Source organism: Copadichromis virginalis, linkage group LG3 (assembly GCF_057382275.1).
Source record: "Copadichromis virginalis isolate Kocher_CV1m ecotype Utaka linkage group LG3, C_Virginalis_male_GT1.1, whole genome shotgun sequence".
Classification (NCBI taxonomy): Eukaryota; Metazoa; Chordata; class Actinopteri; order Cichliformes; family Cichlidae; genus Copadichromis; species Copadichromis virginalis.
The window spans coordinates 57,623,107-57,634,132 of NC_140620.1; the positions used below are offsets into that span (position 1 = coordinate 57,623,107).

At 40.6% G+C, this 11,026-nt stretch overlaps 1 long non-coding RNA gene across 1 annotated transcript; it reads left to right on the forward strand.

The window, feature by feature from the left end:
• Positions 1-5,818: 5,818 nt before the first annotated feature.
• On the forward strand, positions 5,819-7,525 carry LOC146715380 (uncharacterized). Its single transcript, XR_014919350.1, has 3 exons — positions 5,819-6,020; positions 6,451-6,508; positions 7,449-7,525. It is a non-coding gene; the product is annotated as an uncharacterized LOC146715380 (long non-coding RNA).
• The last annotated feature ends 3,501 nt before the right edge of the window (positions 7,526-11,026 follow it).

The window sequence follows — 11,026 nt, forward strand, 5'->3', positions numbered from 1 at the left end:
AGAGGTCAAACGTTTACTATAGGTCTTTACCAGGTTTGCATACACAGTAGCTGGTATTTTGGCCCATTCCTCCATGCAGATCTTCTCGAGAGCAGTGATGTTTTGGGGCTGTCGCCGAGCAACACGGACTTTCAACTCCCGCCACAGATTTTCTATGGGGTTGAGGTCTGGAGACTGGTTAGGCCACTCCAGGACTTTCAAATGCTTCTTACGGAGCCACTCCTTTGTTGCCCGGGCGGTGTGTTTTGGATCATTGTCATGTTGGAAGACCCAGCCTCGTTTCATCTTCAAAGTTCTCACTGATGGAAGGAGGTTTTGGCTCAAAATCTCACGATGCATGGCCCCATCCATTCTGTCCTTAACACGGATCAGTCGTCCTGTCCCCTTGGCAGAAAAACAGCCCCATGATGTTTCCACCCCCATGCTTCACAGTAGGTATGGTGTTCTTGGGATGCAACTCTGTATTCTTCTTCCTCCAAACACGACGAGTTGGGTTTATACCAAAAAGTTCTACTTTGGTTTCATCTGACCACATGACATTCTCCCAATCCTCTGCTGTATCATCCATGTGCTCTCTGGCAAACTTCAGACGGGCTTGGACATGCACTGGCTTCAGCAGCGGAACACATCTGGCACTGCGGGATTTGATTCCCTGCCGTTGTAGTGTGTTACTGATGGTGACCTTTGTTACTTTGGTCCCAGCTCTCTGCAGGTCATTCACCAGGTCCCCCCGTGTGGTTCTGGGATCTTTGCTCACCGTTCTCATGATCATTTTGACCCCACGGGATGAGATCTTGCGTGGAGCCCCAGATCGAGGGAGATTATCAGTGGTCTTGTATGTCTTCCATTTTCTGATGATTGCTCCCACAGTTGATTTTTTCACACCAAGCTGCTTGCCTATTGTAGATTCACTCTTCCCAGTCTGGTGCAGGTCTACAATACTTTTCCTGGTGTCCTTCGAAAGCTCTTTGGTCTTGGCCATGGCGGAGTTTGGAGTCTGACTGTTTGAGGCTGTGGACAGGTGTCTTTTATACAGATGATGAGTTCAAACAGGTGCCATTCATACAGGTAACGAGTGGGGGACAGAAAAGCTTCTTACAGAAGACGTTACAGGTCTGTGAGAGCCAGAGATTTTCCTTGTTTGAGGTGACCAAATACTTATTTTCCACCCTGATTTACGAATAAATTCTTTACAAATCCTACCATGTGAATTCATGGATTTTTTTTTCACATTCTGTCTCTCACAGTTGAAGTGTACCTCTGGTGCAAATTACTGACCTCTGTCATCATTTTAAGTGGGGGAACTTGCACAATCGGTGGCTGACTAAATACTTTTTTGCCCCACTGTATTTGGAGAGGAGAGTGACTGCCGTTGGTTGAAAAGAGGGGTAAAAAAAACTTCAGTGGTGTGGAAACATTATGGGTTCGCGGAGTCAGACGTGGATCAAGTAGACACAGTGTGTAAACTTTGCTACGGTGTCGTAGCTGTACCACATAGCAGCACTGCAAAGTTCACTAAACATAGATGTTTACATTTTTCATTTATTTCTTATATTGCAAACATTTGCACTGTTATCAGTATTTGCACACTATTTTATATTATTTTTTAAAGTCATTATTCAATACATTTTATTGTTAACCCTTTAAAGCCAGTCAGAGCAGCACCCTCCATTTTGTGTAACTATTTTTAAATCCCTGTAGAACCTGAACCGTGTAAGCTGGCGCAATAATTTTTTTTTTGCATATGAAACCAGAGGAGTTGTACTTACATCTTATGCCATCAGCTTGTCCTCGGTCCCGGTTTCCTTCCACATAAAGCTTTGCAAAAATTGCATAAAAAGCACTTGCAGGAACAAAAACATAATATTCCAGAAACTTTGCCGATCCGATCAGCTGTTCGTAACACTTCCCACAGTGAAACAGACATCAGCGTGAACGATCGCATGTCCACCATTTCCTGCCAGAAACCGGAAGTGACGTCATCTTCGCGGAAAATGTAGTTTTTTACTTGTAGGCCTTAAAAGCCTATACTGGTGTTTTTATAAGTCATGTTTGACTTTTCTGAATAGTTTCTGTGATGCTTAGAACTCATATTGCACTGCTGGAAATAGTTTATTTTGATGCACATGCTGTTTTCTTTGCAAATTTGAATCATGGGATTGTTTTTTTGTTTTTCCTGCAGTATATAAAAATTGCTTTATCTCCAAAACAAAACTATGAAGACACTCAAAATAAATCTCCTGTTGTTGTAAACTATTTTTTGTATTTAAAGTTTTGAGGGATAAACCTCTTAAATTTCTCCAAGTAGAAATATATGTAAAAAACAAAAACAAAAATGATTTTCAATTTTTTTGTAGTTTATTGCACTTTTTTGCAATTAATGTAGTTACTATGGACTTAATGCATACATATTATTAAAATATGGGCTATAACAGTTGTATTGATGTATAGCAACTTGAAATGCTCCCAATGGCACTATAACATGTAAAAAAAATAATATAAGCTCTGGCGGACTTGGTTCTATAGTAGGTCTTAAAGGGTTCAATAAATATCGTCAAATAATCGAGATCTCAATTTCAGTGAAAATAATCGTGATTATCATTTTTGCCATAATTGAGCAGCCCTAGCTGGCATCAGCAACTAGCAGAGGCCCTTGTTCATTGTGGATGCCAACAGCCAGCAACATACTCCCTTGTGTATTGTCGATGGCAACAGCCAGCAACACAGGCCCAGGTGAAATTTAGCTGGCCTCAGCCAGTAACACAAGACCTGGTGTAATGTGGATGGCCTCAGACAGTAGCACAAGCCCCGGTGAATTGTAGATGGCCTCAGCCGGCAACATACTCCCTGGTGAAATGTACATGGTATCAGCCAGGAGCACAGGCCCTGGAGTGGTGAATATGGCCTCACAGGGAGCAGTGGCAATGATGCAATGTGGATGGCCTCAGCCAGCACCACTGGCCCTGGTGTGGTGATGATGGCCTCACAGGAAACACTGGCAGTAGTGTAATGTGGATTGCCTCAGCCAACAACACCGGCCCTGGTGAAATGCACATGATATCGACCAGCACCACAGGCCCTAATGTGGATGGCATCAACAAGCAGGCCCTGGTGGGGTGAAGATGGCCTCACAGGAAGCACTGTCCCTGGTGTAATGTGGATTGTAGAAGCTGGCATCACAGTCCCCTGTTGTCCTGTTGTCCCCGGTTTTGCAGCTGTTTGAGCTAAGATTTTCAAGTTATTCACATAATGAAAACCTATACTTTGTTTCGGGCGAGTTCCCCATTCAAATGCATGTATTAGTGAGAAACGCACTGTCTTGACGAAATAAAGCATTTTTGTACAACTTCATATAAATAGCTGTAACTTTTGATAGAAGACTCAGACACACATATTTATGGCTTTATCCAACACGTTCTCACTCCCAACTCGTCAAACGTGTGACGCATAGTCAGGCTCCCTCTGCTTCACTTATCGACGCACAGGGTACCCCCCTCGCGTCGAGAATTGATGTGCAGGGTCCTCTCATTGAATACTATAGAGCTCCCTAAACGTTGCTTATTGACGACAAGAGATTGCCGTGGTAGAGCCTGTTGTCTGTATATTTATATATTTCCGAAATCACATTGTAGTGACGTATACTGAACACAATAAATTATATAATGTAAACAACTACCTGAAAAACAGGTAGAACGATACTTTTGTATCGTTTATTGCATTTATGGAGGGAGTGATGTATGCTGGGTAATGGCACAGCTAGCGACTGGGTGACTTTATTCACCCGCTTCGGCTGTTATCAGTCCATACAATTGGGCGTTATTAGCACAAATCAGTCCCATAGATATGGGCCATCTCCTGCTAGATTGTTCAGAAGGTTGTTATCATCCATCCAGATGGAGGATCACTAACAGGAGCGTGGAAGACTCCAGAATCCACTCTGGCTGGAATCCGGTGGATATGCAGTGTGTACAGGTAAGACCATTTAAACGGACAGCATTTAAAAGTCAGCGAGTGTCAATAATGTTAATGTGCTTATGTTAGTAATACACCGAGTGCTAATATAACAGCTTTAAGATGCATTTGTAGATATTATTACGTGTTTTACCGTCTTTATGGTGCTCGCTTAAAGTTACGGTGTAAACGTTAGCTTATATTGGAGTAAAGCTGTTACTGTTTAAACGATGCTAGCACAGAAATATTAGCTTCTGTCATGACTGATTAAGTTACTAGTTAATAAAGTTTCCAGTAAAGTGTTTAATCGCAGCCACAGATTGACAGCAAATATCTCGATTAGCTTCAGTGCATCTATAATAAATATGTGCAAGTTTCAGTGCTTCGTTTAAACTGTATGATACTTATACTGACCCAGGGTCAGTGTAAAATACAATCCTAGCTGTGTGAACAAAGCCTGGCTCCTTTAATCCTGCATGACAAACCTCAGGATGCAGGTTATTATTACTCTTTCCTGCTGGCACACCTGTCACACCTGAGAGTCAGCTAGAAACTTACAGTGACGTGGACATCATGCAAAGACTGCCAGACTCTGTAATTCTGCAAATGATCAGTGACTCAGGTTAACACTAAACTTTAAACGGCACCTCTGTGTGCTGAACATCTAGGATTGAGTCAGGCTGCATTGACTGTGGGACTTTAATGTGTTAAAAGCAGGTTGAAGACGGCTCAGAAACATTTGAAGATTAAAATTTAGCATTATGGCTGCTGGTAGTTTGTAAAGCCTCTACTCAGCTGTATTTTTGTTACTAATTTATGTTTGTTGTTGTTTAACACAGATTTCAGAAGAGCAAATATGCTTAATAGTTTTACTAGATTTCATTTGTCAGTGTGGGACTGTTGAGTCACCTGAAGAACTCATTTCATTCATTCTCCACATGATGTTCATTTACAGAAATGTTTCACAGGAACTGATTTCTCCCAAAGGGTGAACTAGTGTGTGTCCATAGATTATCTCTGTATGAATGTACTTCTTAAATGAAGGCAAGTGTTTGTCCTTTTTTGTTCCTCAGTTACAGTACGTGATATCAAGGGCAGGCGGTCAACACTGAGGGAAGACAAGAAGCAGACGTACTTCCAAGAGGGAGCTGCAGTGAGGACAGAGCCAGGTCACTGAGGTCAGAGGTCAGAATCTGAAACAGCTCAGGTTTATATTTTAGGTGTTATAAAAAAATCAAAATGTATTTATAAAGAAACCTTTAAATAATAGTCATAATTATGATTATTATAAGAAATATCAAACATTTAAGTGGATTTTCTGTTACACATATTGTGTTAGCCCTGCAATAAACTGGCAGCCTGTCTCTGTCCTGTATCAGCTGGGATAGGCTTCATCCTCCCGCAATCCTGAATTGGATACATTGTATTCCAATTATGTAATCTGATCATTTACAAACTCAAGGTATCTAATCAAATTGTAAGTAATAATTATAAAATGGGAAAGCAGAAATAAGTGTGACATGAATGTAAATGTGTGAGCTGACATAGAGGACAGCTACATGCAGTCTGAAAAACCTTTGTTGTCAAGTTTGCAGGTATATCAGCACGAGACATTCTTACATAGAAGAGACGTTAAAGTCTCTAACTCAGTGAAGCATTATTGGTCCCGTCTGTTTGGATAAATATAGTAAGTTGATGTACGTCCATTTATTGACACATTTTCTTAAGTGCTTATCCAGTTCAGGATCACAGTGGAGCTGCAGCTGGATATGTTCAGTAAATAAACCTTACAAAAGTTAACAATAAACCTGCATCCCTGTATGTTGTTGTCCACAGGATGAGAAAATCAAACTGGGAGACAGTGGAACATGTTAATAAATGTTTGTGTGTTTATGCCTGTGTCTTTCACAGGAGGCGCTGGAAGGTTTCCCTAATAGCTCCTGTTGAATCAAAGCAGAACCATAAAGGTTGCTGGATTGCATGATGGCCTTACCCCTGAGCAGTCATCCTGTTAAAGGAGGAACCAGTTAGAAGCTGTTTTCAAAGTAGCTGAGCAGATTTCATCTCAAGTAAGCAATTAACTGTTTGTTCATCTGTTCTGCCACTTAAAGAGCATTTAAGGACGTCTTTTGAGTGTCCAGTTGAATTAATTCTACTGGCTCTCATGGTCATTTGTTATTATAGACATATTTTTCATCTTCATCCAGCTATTTAGTAAATTCTATCTATTTAGTAATATCCGCCAGCTATAAAATGTAATATAAATATAAAAATATCTAAATATCTACTGTCCTTTATGTTTTAATGATGTAAGTCTGTTATCGTGTTACATTAGCATTCCTCACATATCAATGAGATGCTGTACAGTACAATCCTACTGACACAGCAGAGGGATAACGACGGCTATTCAACATCATCGTTACACGACACATTTTGAGCTGCATGACGCAGACAAAGTGACTAAATCATATTTTTTGTGGTTTATTGTCTTCAAACCAGCAGACAAAGCTGATGGCAGAAGATGTCGGAGAAGAACTTCAGGCCGTGGACTGAAAAGGTATTTTTTTCTTGTTATCAAAGACATTTGGAGTGTCGGCTTCTACAACTGGTTGTGCTAAAGTAAAGCTTACAGTCTAAGAAATCACAGTGTTGATATTCAGCACAAAGAGAAAAGCTCACTTGTTTGAATTTATTTACAATCATAGTTTTATAAATTCTGACTGTAAACATCTTTTACAGCTTTGATATTGTTTGACACTCGATATCAGGTTTAATTTAAAGGTTTCTGTGTCCCAATGAGCCATTTACAATGACCAGTGTTTCACTTTAACTGTAACACATTCATTATTTAGATTCAACATTTCTAAGAGAAATAACTGAATGTAAAAAACGGCAGCCCTCAGGCCAGGTTTAATTGATAGAGATATATGCATGCATTATGAAATTTATGTATCCCAGATAATTGTTATTCATCTAGTCATGGCAGACCCACCTCTTCCTCCCTAGTTAACTGCAACCCAAAAGAACTAGTGGGGCTATTTACACACTCACAACCAGTGTGGGGTAAAAAGAGCCACCAAAAAGCTGTCAGCCACAGATGTGCTAGAAGAGTTAGAAGCTCTACTTATGGAGAAACTTTCTAAGTCTAACAGGGGACAGGTACTCCTGCCCAAATAACATGATATAACCCCACATACAGCCCAGCCATAAAATCATTTAGTCATTTAGTTAAAGACAGCATGGGACCAAATGCCTGCACCAACCTGGCATTTCTTCCTCCTGAATTAAATGAATGAATGGATGAAAGTTAAATGACTACAAACCTAAAGCCACTAGTTCCCACACTGGAGCTCCCTGACACTGTGTGTTAACCGTATTTAGCTTGTATCAACAGTTGTAACAGGCTAAGCCACTTGAGACACTGCATTGAATTTGTTCCTGTCTTAATGATTTCAGCTGACTGGTTTCAGCTCAGATGTTCTGTTTTTTCCTTTCAGTAGATCAAATCAGCTCGTGCTCCTTCTGCTTCCAATTTAATGGCAAGAAGAAGAAGAATAAGAATGCTTCAGCGAAGTGGCGTTCATGGTCTCAGTGAACAGTCACACACTGCATGTATTTTTAAAAGCAACATGTCTGTTCACCACAACAATGGAGATCTGTAATATTAGTGCAGCTACGGTTTGTTCTTGAACATCAGTTCTGTTTTCTACTTTGATCACTTACAAATGAAACTAATGACAAACATGAACAGCTGTGCTTATTTCTGAGACATGAGTTTTTGAATGTGTTCATATTTACACAGTGTGCATCTGTATGCTGAAACTGTGATGGTGAACCTGAGGTGATGGTCAACAGAAGGCAAATATATATCAATATAAAACAATATTGAAGTAATGTCTTTACTCTCTGCAGTGTGTGGACGCTGTGCACGCAATCACCTTATTTACCGTAGTAAACACTCACCGCTAGCTCACGTGACTGACTGTCTCCATGGTTACATCGTATATTATTAGCTATGTAAACAGCTTCCAAAGATACCGCCATAGCTCTCTGCAGCTGTAACACTTTCACACTTTGCAAATCATTTCATGTTTTGTTTTGTTTTTTTGTTTTTTTAAACGTATGTTTATTTGTTTTTTCAACAGTATCAACACCAACATAAAATGAACGTATGGCAGTCATTAAAATAATAATAATAACAACACTAATAATAATAATGATAATAATAATAATATTAATAGTAAGAACGATAATTGAAGTGTTAATCCTAAAAGATTCCAAATAAATGCATGATTAAATAAATTAAGATAGCAAACCATACAAATAAATACAATTTAAAAAAAAAATCATAATATAGGTTACACAGTACATTCCCAACAGCAAGTCAGACATTATTCACTCCCCCCCCCCCCCCCCCCCCCCCCACATCCCCATTCCTCGGTAGATCCAAAAATATCTTCCAGATGTTGTAAAATTCAGAAGCCTTCTTTCTAACAATATAGGTCAGTTTATCAAGAGCTAAACTCGATGTTAAGTTATTTAACCAGTGGTTAAAAGAGGGGCAACCAACATTCTTCCAGCATAAGGCAATACAGCGTTTGGCCTGTAGCAAACAAAGATCGACCAGAGTGCAGTCATCTGGATACAAGCCTAAAATGCATAACTTAGGGCAAAGCGGTACAGGAGAAGGTGTGATCTGAGAGATATATTTTAACACAGAGCTCCAAAATTTTTGGATCTCTTCACATTTCCACAGGTAGTGGTATAGTGTACCCTGATGTCTATTACACTTATAGCATAGATCAATTATCCATCCATCCATTCACTTCCGCTTATCCTTTTCAGGGTCGCGGGGGGGTGCTGGAGACTATCCCAGCTGTCATAGGGCAAGAGGCGGGGTACACCCTGGACAGGTCGCCAGTCTGTCGCAGGGCTAACACACAGGGACAGACAACCATTCGCACTCACATATTTACAGCTAGTGGCAATTTGGATTATCCAATTAACCTATCCCCACAAGCTGCATATGTCTTTGGACGGTGGGAGGAAGCCGGAGTACCCGGAGAGAACCCACGCAAAACATGTAAACTCCACACAGAAAGACCCCAGCCTGATTTTGGAATTGAACTCAGGACCTTCTTGCTGTGCGGCAACAGTGCTAACCACCGTGCCACCGTGCAGATCAATTATATTAGGATCAAATTAATTTCATTGTACAGGGGATATGTATGTTCGCATTATCCAATTAAATTGTATCATCCCCAAATGAGTGTTAATGGTTTGAGTGTGTGTTTTTGAACATATTTTACCCCATTCAGTATATGAAATATCTTCTTGTAAGTCACTAATCCACTCCCGTCTTTTACTATCAGAGTTGTCCTTATGGTTTTCAACTAACATGCTATAAAACTGGGACACCAGTCTTTTACTAAAACAGTTTTTTGTAACATGAGTTTCTAGGATGGAGAGTGGGGGTTGATGCACTACATTGTTTAAGTGTGCCAGAATAAAACTTCTAAGTTGTAGATACTTAAAAAAGTGTTTCTGCGGTAAATCAAACTTTGCCCTTAATTCACTGAATGGCATTAGAGAATATTCCTCATATACGTCCTGTAGTTTCGCAATGCCCTTGTTCAGCCAAGCTTTAAAGCCCATGTCATTCTTAGCCGGGGCAAAGAGTTCATTACCCCAAATTGGGGAGAAACAGGACAACCCAGGAGAGTCATTCAACATTTTTGTACTTCATGCCAAACAACAACAGTGTTTTTTTTACAAAGGGATTAGTAGTAATTCTCTTTAAAGTTTTGAAGGGTGCTGAGTATAAATAGCTATTTAACGACAGACCCTTTGAGGACATTCTTTCAGTTGCTAACCAGGGAACGGAAATATCGTTTGAAAACCAAAACATAGTGGTCCTCAGCTGAGCAGCCCAATAGTACCATTTTAAATTTGGAAATTGTAGTCCTCCCCTATCATATGGTAAATACAAGAGGGAGAGTCTGAGTCTTGGCTTCCTATTGTTCCAGATGAAATTAGAAAGAAGCTTTCTGGTCTTGGAAAAAAAAGAAGGAGGAGGGGCCAGCGGAATTGACTGAAAGATATATAGGAATTTAGGTATTTAGGAATTTAGTCATTTTTACTATGTTTATTCTTCCCAGTAAAGAAAGAGGCAATGATATTAATCTAGTGATCTCATCCGACAACCCTTTGACCAAGGGCTCATAATTGGCTGAACTAAGATTGCTTATCGTTGGGGTTACTCTGATGCCTAAATATTTAAATCCCTCTGCGGCATTCACAAATGGGTGGGATACAACTGGTTTCAACCTGTCGTTCATATTTAAAAACAGAATGGATGATTTTTCTTGGTTCACTTTGAACCCAGAGAAACTGCCAAATTGATCGAATAGCTTCAGGAGAGATGGTATTGATTCTGCAAGGTGTGATAGAAACACAATAGTATCGTCAGCGTACATTGCAATTTTGTGTAGCATCTCCCCGATTACACATCCAACATGGCGCCGCGTATGGATGCCCTGGTGCTTCAGTGCGTTACTTCTGTTTTGTTTTTGTGCATAACTTCTGTGTCTGGGCACTCCTCTGGATATTCTTACACCAGAGAAGAGCTTCTTAACTACAGGACTACAACACCTGTGGATTTACTTCCAATATTTGTCGCATCTGCAGCAGATTTACTGCAGACTCTGATCAGGAAAGTGAGATGCCGAAAGAGAGGAAAGCGAGCCGGCGCACTCGTGCGTCTGAGGAGACGCGGACTGCGAACTGCTCTTCCTGGGATCTTCCTTTCCAATGTACGCTCACTCAGGAATAAGATAGACGAGCTGGCCCTGATGAGAAGCATGAACAGAGACTTTGCCTCCTCCTGTGTCTTATGTTTTACCGAGTCGTGGCTCTGTGAGGACATCCTGGACTGCGCGCTCAAGCTGGAGGGCTTTCATCTGCTGCGCGCGGACCGGCAGGCCTCTCTCTCTGGTAAGACCAAAGGTGGAGGTGTCTGCTTCTACATTAATAGTGGCTGGTGCACAGATGTAACAGTGATTGCTCAGCACTGCTC